Below are 9,757 nucleotides of genomic sequence, written 5' to 3' on the forward strand. Positions count from 1 at the left end.
ATCTTAGCATGGTCATTTGGTTCCTGTTGGGAGGAGACTCCATGATATCAATCCCACAAAAATATATAAAGTTCACAGGAAAGAATAGGATTGGCCAGAAGGGACAGCCTGGAACCTGATTTCGAGAGGGTAAATCCATATTCTCTAGTTAGCCAGAGCCCACAAAGTGGTATGCGGAGACTTTTAAGGGCTAGTTTTCAAGGTTAACTGAAAAATTCAGTGCAGGATTAGCATTTTAGCCTGTGAGAAGGGAATAGTCTCATAAAGGCTTCCTATGTTTGTTTCTAATGCCCTTCATGTTAGTGCTTTCAAAATACTTTAAAAGTAGATTCAATTACAAGATAAAAATTATAGTTATCAAATCACAGAGAACAAATTAACCCAGTTTCTAGATTATAAATTCTCATTTGAGATCATAAATTGCTCATCTATTCTACTTTAAAGTACATCAACAAGGGCAGCTGGGTAGCTCAGTGGATTGAGAGCCAGGCCTAGAGAGGGGAGCTCCTAGGTTTGAATCTGACCTCAGGTACTTCCTAGCTGTGTGACCCTGGGCAAGTCATTTAACCCCCATTGCCTAGCCCTTACCACTCTTCTGCCTTGGAACCAATACACAGCATTGATTCCAAGACAGAAAGTAAGGGTTTAAAAAAAAGTGCATCAACACCAGTTGATCAGTTTCTAGTTTTTACTGTCTTTAGGAAGCAGCTTCGGGGAAAGATTTTATGGGAATGGGAAATCAACAAATGAATGACTATAAAATAATTTATTAAGCACTACAGGACAAGTACTCTACTAAATGAGAGGATATGAGTAGAAAAATGAGACAGTTCCTGTTCCTAAAAAGTTCACACTCTAAATGGGGGAAAGAGCATAAGAGAGAGTCAGATACAGGTTGAATAGAAAAGCCCAGAAATCATCAAGTTGCAGCTAGTATAGATGGCATTGAACCCTTAGGGTTTATAGGCAGGCCAGATAGCAATGATGGAAGGGCACAATAAAAGGGCCAATAATAAGGACCAGAGGTTCTTCTTGGACTATTCTTATTGGAATAAATGAAATTGGGGATTTGATTTCCTGCTCATTTGGATAGTATAAGCAGCTATGTCAGCTTCAAAGAGCAGGAAGTCCAGAAGGGCCTCACTGACCATCACTGGAAGAGGGCAGGGATAGACTTTATGTTCAGAGGAGAATGGAGTGGGGGGGGGGGGTCCTGAGTTCTCCTGAATAGGGGTGGAGATGTTGGGAAAAGAAGAGGAATTAGCCGGAAAGTTAGGAGAGAAAAGCAGCTTTACCATCTGATAACCTTATGGGTTATCATAAGGCCCTTCTATGGCTAAGGGTGGGAGATGGGGGTGGGGAGGAGGAATAGGGAGATCTTTGTCTTTTTTTTTTTTTTTTAGACTCTTAACTTCGGTGTATTGACTCATAGGTTGAAGAGTGGCAAGAGTGGGCAATGGGGGTCAAGTGACTTGCCCAGGGTCACACAGCTGGGAAGTGGCTGAGGCCGGGTTTGAACCCAGGACCTCCTGTCTCTAGGCCTGACTCTCACTCCACTGAGCTACCCAGCTGCCCCAATCTTTTTCTTTTAATGTCTCCATGTACTCCAAAAGATATTTCCTGATATAGCTTTCATCCCTGGGCATACTTCCTGCATCTATGTCCCAACTCTTTTAAAGAGAGAGACCATAGCATGACTAGAGTTATCCAGTCCAATTCCCTTACCTGTACCCTGAGATCCTAAATTCATATCATAAAAGTGATACAGTAGAGTCATGGAACTTGAATCTTGGCTTTGTTGTTATCTGTAAGATCTTGGGCAAGTTTCTTAACTTCTCTGTTTCTTTTTCCTTTTCTATAGAATGAGAGGGTTGGGTTTAATGACATCTGAGTCCCCTTCTAACTCTAAATCTATGAACCTATGAATTTGTCTCCCCAAATAGTAATTTTCTCTCTCTGAGCATCAATTTCCTCATGTGTAAAGTGAAAGAGAAAGCAAAATGCTGCTGCACTCAGGTGTGCAAGTAGCTCAGTATCCAAGCTAAAGAGATATTTTAGCAGTGCAGACTATGTTTGGGGGAAGCCTATATTTAGAATAGGGTTGTTGTTCATTGATTCACTTGGATTTAAAAAACTTGCTAGAATAAGAAAAAAAGACAGTTCTTAGACAATTTTTCATAGTTTAGATATTTATAGTAAGATGCTAAGTCTTTTCTTCTTTCTTCATTTTGGCCTATAATGGGAAGAATGAAATTGAATGGTGGTTTCTGTTTTCCTCTTGATCACTTTCATTGTTCATTTATTGATTTCTACTTTAATGGTCTACACTAACAGCCAAACAGAAAGGACCTAATTAGTATAAGAGATATAAAAAGTTGTCACAAACAAAATTATTAATTTTGAATAGAAAATATTAGTATTATATACAAAGGTACAAATCTATAAGACTTTCTCAATACCTTTGATGCTAAGTGCCTTCCTTCTATTTTTTCTAATTTATCCTAAATATACCTTGTTTGTAAATAGTCATTAGCGTGTTGTCTCTCCATTAGGTTGTAAATTCCTTGAGAGCAGAGATTTTATTTTGCCTTTCTCTGTGTTCCCAGTACTTAGCAGTGTGTGGCACATATGAGGTGCTTAATAAATTAACATTTATTAATGTTACATTAATGTAACATGACTACAGATCAGAGTCTTATGTGATTTCATTCAACAGATAAGGAACAGATAACTTCAACTAGTTCTTATGTATCCTTGCAATAAATTTCTTCTTTGTAGTCATTTTCTACAACCTGGTATTCAAACTGAACAAAGATCTGCCAACATGGCAGGTTATTATGCTCTCAAACCTAATATAGCACATGCTCTCCATTTTTCTATCCTCATTAAACACTCTTTCCCAAATTCACTTCAAACTTCTTAGTCCTTCATGTTCCTCAACCATCATCCCTCTGCTTCATATTATCTCTCATCTCATTCAGCTCCTCTGTTCTCATACTCTCCCTCCATCTTCTCATCCTCCTCAAAATCTTCATGCTTCCACCCCCTCTAACCCTCTGCCCACCATTCCTTTCAATCCCATACATTCATTTTAACTCCCATCTTTCTCTCAATTTCTCTATCTTCTATTCCTCCCTGTTGTTCTATATTTAACTCTTTAACCCTATATGCTCAATACCTACATCATCCTATGGAAGAACCTAGGACAATTTAGACCCCACTGAGGAAAAAGCAGCCATAAAGATATTCTTGTAAGTCTGTCTGGGATTTCATGGCAAAGCCAAATCTCAATTTCGCAGCCGTGAGCTGTTGTCTAGGCTGAAACTTAGATAAGGAGAACCCTTTAAGGATTCCTTCCCAAATGGTCTTAATAAAACCTTGAATTATTCCTTATTTTGAAGAGCAAAGAAGCCTTTGTAATGTCATGACCAAATGCCTGAGACTTTCCTTTCCCCAAGTTACTCAGAATAGATCAACTGTCATTCTTCCTCAATTTGCTTGGGTTTGTAAAAGAGCCCTAGATTTTGGGTAAAATCTTTTGATAAACAATATTCTTTGGGAAAGAAATACCTCCTGAACATGATATAATGCTTAGCACTCTATTTTCTATAAACATATTTCTATTTGTCATAATAAAAGGACATCATGCATCACTCCGTCTGGCCCTACTTTGTATGTCTCTTTCTCTCTCTCCTTCCCTCTCTCTCCTCTCACAGTGGCCAAACCTTGGAATTCAACATTATCCCTCTGAAATCCTCCATCTGTAGTGCTCTTCAGCACCACCTTGGGCTTTCCATCTTCTTCAAATTCCCTCATTCTTTCTTCTTCTTCAAACTTTCATGTCTCATTCCCCTTAAAATGACTCATCTTCCATCTTTGATCCTTCTATCTTCAAATTCCCAGTCATTTGCAAACTTCCTCATTCTCCTCCATTATCTCAACCCATTTTCCATCGTAAATGAAATCCCTACTCCTTTTTCAAACCTCTCATTCTCTAAAATGATTTAGTCCCTCCCTCCTTTTATCTTTTTTTTTTTTCCTTTTCCTTTATCCCTTTCTATATTCCCTCAGTAGTTATCTATAATCCTCAAACTTCTGGCATCCCATTTCTTGCAAGCTGTCCCATTTCCCATTAACACTGATATCTGAACCTCATTATTTAAATCTCTAATTCCTTCATACTCTTCAAATATCCATTCCTCAGCTACCTCAACAATATCTTTCTAACTATTTTCCTCCCATTCTAACAGCTACATTAACCCTTAAAATATCTTCTAAAACACTTTCGCTGGATACTCCAAGGTTACCACCAATCTCAACCACTAAATCTGACAGCTATTCCTAAAGTCCTCATTTTATTTAATTTCTCTATATCCTTTGACATCATCAGTTATTCCCTCTTCCTGGATATTTGCGCCTCCCTTTGCTTCCATGATACTGCTCTTTCATGATTATAATCCTATCTGTTTTAACTGTCTTCAAACCCTTTTGTTGGAGCATCATCCATTTCTGGATGGCCTTAAAATGAGGACTTTGGCATGGGTTCTCTTTCCTTCTGTCCCTACTGTCATCCTTGGTTATCTTATCAGTATCTATAGGTTCAATTATCACCTCTCAGGCAGATGACTCCCAAATCTATATATCCAGCTTTATTATCTCTCTTAAATTCCTAAGTCTTACATAGCCAACTGCCCATTAGACACTTCTATTTGAATGTTGTGTATCTAAAACTCAATATGTCTGCTGCAAATTTTCCTCTTTAAACCCATTCTTCTGCTATACTTTTCTTTCTCTTTTGAAAGAATCACCATCCTTCCAGGCAGCCAGGTTATGACCTTGGAATCATCCTTCTCTTTCTTTTCCTTTTTTCAACTCCAATCAGTTGTGAAGTTTTGTCAATTCTACCTCCACATTTTATTCCATTTGTCACTGATATAACCACTATAGTGCCCAGAATTTTAAACCAATAAATAAAATGAGGACATTTCCCTAGCTATATTATTAATAAGAATATGCAATCTATTAATAAAGAATAGGTCAATGATTTGCTTCCATTTATGCCAAAGACACAAAGCAAGGGCTGTCAGTGTCTTTTATACCTAATTATGCCTTTCATCTAATTGGCCTGACAGTACACCATTTGGATCTCCCTTGACAGGCTTAATGGATATATATTTTAATGGGCTGGTGGGCTTGGAGTTCTCAGTTCCTTCCACATTACTTCATCTTTGGGAGGGGAAGGACTATTCCTCAGGTAGGTGCTTCCCTAAAGCTAGGCAAATGTGGCTGACTTGCTACTTCTTTGCCTGACCTTCAGAGTTTGGAGTCTAAGAAAATAGATGGATTCACAATAGATATATTGGTAATAAAAACAATTTGACATTAATTTACCTCAAGGCTCTTATCACATCATGTATGAGTTTTTGCAGTAGCCTTCAAACCTGTCTCCCTGTTTCAAGTCTCTCCCATTTACAATCTATTCTCCATAAAGCAGTTACAATTATCTTTCTAATTCATAGTTCTATGTGCCTTCTCCTCAAAATTCTAGAAGCTCCCTATTGCCTCTAGGATAAAATAATAATAAAAATGGACATTTATATGTGAGCCTTTATGATATGTAAAATACTTTACATATATTAACCTAATACATGCTGTGAGGTAAATACTATGGATATAATTATTCTCATTTTATAAATGAGGAAACTGATGCTCAGAAAAATTTAAATTAGCTATGCACTGTTATATAGTTATTATGTGTCAGAGGCAAAATCTGAGTCTAGTCATCCCTGACTTCCATTATATTATCACTGCTCTGAATGGCTCAGTTTGGTATTTAAAACTTTTGGCAGCCTGGCTCCAACCTACCTTTCCAGATTCCCAATTTTCTTTAGTTCACAATACACTACTGATATTCCAGGAAAAATGCCCTATTTATTGTTTCTAGAAGCTAACAATGATTTTTTTGATTGCCAAATCTAATGTCCTTTCCTCAATCTTTATCTTTTTTGACACAGGTGCAAAATTTTACAATGTTGGTCATTGCCCCTTCTGAATGTACTCTCATTTTTGTGACTGCTCACTCTTGGTCCTCTTCCTACATCTGACTACTCCTTTTGAGTTTCCTTTGCTATATCTTTTTTTTAAATTCAATTTTCAGTCCCACATTTTCTCTTCCTCTCTTCCCTTTTCCCCACCTATTGAGAACGAAAGAAAACCAAAACTCATTACAAACATTGCCTCAATAGCTGGCATCTCTGGATTTATAAAACACTAGGTCACAGTGCTTATTTGCTTCTGCATATTGTGTACCTAATCTGTTTTACCTTTCCATTTCTGTTTTGATTGATTATTAAGGCTTGGAGTAAAGTTTGAGAACAGGTACTGCTAGACTCCACCCCCATCCCCCTTCTTTTGATATTCCTTATCTTTAATTCCTCCAGATGAATTTTTTTCCCCCTAGTTCTAGCAAGTAATTCTTTGGTGGGCTGATAAACATTGAATAAGTAAATTAATTTAGGTAGTATTGTTTTTATTTTATTGGTCCATTTAATTTAGATATCTTTGTTTGAAGAATGTTTTGTAATTGTGTTCATATAGTTTTTATATGTGTCTTGGCAAGAAAACTTCCAAGTATTTTATATTGTCTGCAGTTATTTTAAATGGAATTTCACTATCTCTTCCAGCTAGATTTTGTTGGTAACATAAATATTGATGAATGTTGTGGGTTAGTTTTATATCCTAAAAAATTACTGAAGTTGTTTCAGTTAGTTTTTTAGGTGACTTTTTATGATTCTCTAAGCAGACCATTATATTTTCAAAAAGTGATAGTTTCATTTTTTTGTCTATATCTATTCACAATCTCCTTTTGTTGTCTTAATGCTGTAGTACATTATTGAATAGAATAACAAAATGGACACCTTTTTATCTTATATCTTATATAAGATATTTTGCTTTATATCTTATGTTACTGGAAATGCTTACTTTTGGTTTTAGATACTACTTATCATTTTAATAATAGCTCCTTTATTCCTATGCTTTCTACTTTTAAAAATAGGAATGAATGCATTTAATAAAAAGCTTTTTCTGCATCTGTTGAAATTATTGTGATTTTTATTGTTTTTGTTTCTATTATGTTTATAGTTTTCCTAATATTTAAGTATCCCTGCATTCCTGGTATATAAATCCAGCCTTGTCTTAGTCTATGATTTTTACATTTTATTTAAATTTTTTTCATTAATATTCTTTAGAGAAATTTGCCTAGTTTTCTCAGTTATACTTTCTCTGGTTTAAGAAGCCAGACTCTGTAGGATCCCTTATGTATTTTTTCCCCAATTGATGTAGTACTAGAATTGTTCTTTAAAAATCTGACAAAGTTTGTAAATTTATCTGGTTCCGTTTGTTTTTTTCCTTGGGAAGCTTATTTATAGCTCATTCAACTTTTTTTCCCAAGATAGGGTTATTTAAGTATTTTGTTTCTGTTAATTGGGGCAATCTCTATTTTTGTAAAAGTTCACCCATTTAATTTTTCAGTTTTTAAGGGCATATGGTTGGACAAAACAGCTCCTAATAATTGCTTTTATTTCTTCTTTGTTGATTGTGAATTCATCTTTTTCATTTTAGATAATGGTAATTTGGCCTTCTTCCTTAAAAAAAAATCACATTAGCTAATGGTTCATTGATTTTATTATATTTTAAATCTAGATCCTAGTTTTATTAGTTTAAGGTTTTTCTTTTAATTTTGTGAATTTCTCCTTTGATTTTCAGTATTTCTATCGTTTCTGGTCTCTTTTAGCAAAATGTAGTTTTCCTGTCTATCTCTTTTAATTATGTCTATCTTTGCTTTTGGTTTGTCTGAGAGTATGATTGTTACCTGTGGCTTTTTACTTCAGGGGAAGCATAATAGCTTCTGGTCTAGCCTCTTATTAACTGTGTATCTTTCTGTTTCAAGCATATTTCTTGAAAATAATATATTGTTGTATTCTAGTTTCTAATCCATGCTACTATTCTTTTTCATTTTGGGGTTACGCTTACTCCATTCACATTCCCAGTTAATTATTGCTTTGTATTTCCTTTTTTCTTATTTTCTTAAACTTACCCTTCTCTTTTTTACTATTTCCTCTTTAACAGTCTGTCTTGTTTCTACCCACTGCCTCCCTTTTTTCCTCTTATCCCTACTCCTCCTTTCTCATTTCCTTTTCCTAAAATTAATTCCTGCACCCAGGTGTATGTGTGTGTACTTATTCTCTCTTCAAACCAGTTCAGTTTAAGATGAAATTCAAGTGTTGCCTACACTCCCTCATAACTCTCTCCATTTCATGAATTCTTCCTTGTGATCTATTTATGTGGGATAATTTCCCCCATTCCTCTTTTTTCTCTGATATCCCAGTGCATTCTCTTCTCCACTCTTCCATTCTTCTTTTGAGATCATCTCAATTCAATAGAATCATACCCTTTGGTTTAATTAAACTTCCTTTAAGACTCTCATTAATGATAAAGGTCTGAGGGGTTACATGTCATCTTCCCATGTACAGATGTAAATAGTTTAGCCTTTTTAAATCCCTTATGATTTCTCACATTTTACCTTTATTATTTCTTGAGACCTGTGTCTGAATGTAAAAAATTATCTTTTGCTTTTTTCTTCTAATTAGCAATGTTTGAAAGTCTCTATTTCTTTAAATATCCATTTTTTTTCCTCTTTAGGATTTTTTTAAAGTAATGTTTTATATCTCTTCTACTAAGCTGTTGATTTCCTCCAAGTCTAAAATGCTTTTTTTTTTTCCAACTTTACCTTTTAAAAGGACTTTCTTTACATTCTTGCAGGAGGCTCTTTTGGTTCTCCCAGCTTCTAGATAGCCTTTCCTTTAAGATCATGATTAGACCTACTGTGTAGTTATTTTTAGGTACTGATTTAGGTTTATATTATCTTTCCTGAAAGTAATTTCTTTGAGAGCAGAGACTACTTTTGTTTTTGTTTCTTTGTGTTTCTAATACCTAGTACAATATCTAGCATATAGTAAACACTTAACTACATGCTTTTTTGATGTGAGTCCATATTTTCATGGTTATACACAAGCTTCCTCTTCCCTCCAATTTAGTTTTCTTACTTGTTTCTTAGAAACTTTAACATCTTTTAGTCCTAGGTGCCAATTCCTACAAGGGGTTTTTCCCGATCACCTAGTTGGCTGTGTGACTCTAGGTAAGTCAATTCACATTTAAGTATACTTGGCAACTCTCCAAGTTGACAACTGGCTGAAAAGATGCAGATTTACACTAGTATCCTGACTTCTCATATCTGGGAGCTCCTTTATAGATAAAATCACCAGCATTTTCCTTATCCCAATCTTAGTATTAAACCTTTTTTACAGAGTTCATTGAACTGAATCCCTCTTAGTACCATAGCTTTAAAACTGGAAGGAGCCTTTGGAGGTCTTCAAATCCGATCATCTAATTTTACAGCTGAGAAACGTGAGGCCCAGAGAAGATGAGTGATTTGCCCAAGGTAACATAGCTTGCTAATGACTCCGTTTCCCAGTCACAAACCTGCTTCTCACTTCTTCAGACAACCATTCTCCTCAATTCTTTTCCCTATGCTGTTTTTACTTAAGGCTCAGTCCTTCCCCGAACAGACACCGCTGCAGCACCACATGCCATCCTCCCCTCAGCAATCCCTTCCCCATCCTGTGCCATAGGTCTGACAAACACATAAGCCAATAGGTAGCGAGCTTTTCCAGCGCGGGCTCGAATTCACCAATTAAAG

Source organism: Gracilinanus agilis, chromosome 1 (assembly GCF_016433145.1).
Source record: "Gracilinanus agilis isolate LMUSP501 chromosome 1, AgileGrace, whole genome shotgun sequence".
Lineage (NCBI taxonomy): Eukaryota > Metazoa > Chordata > Mammalia > Didelphimorphia > Didelphidae > Gracilinanus > Gracilinanus agilis.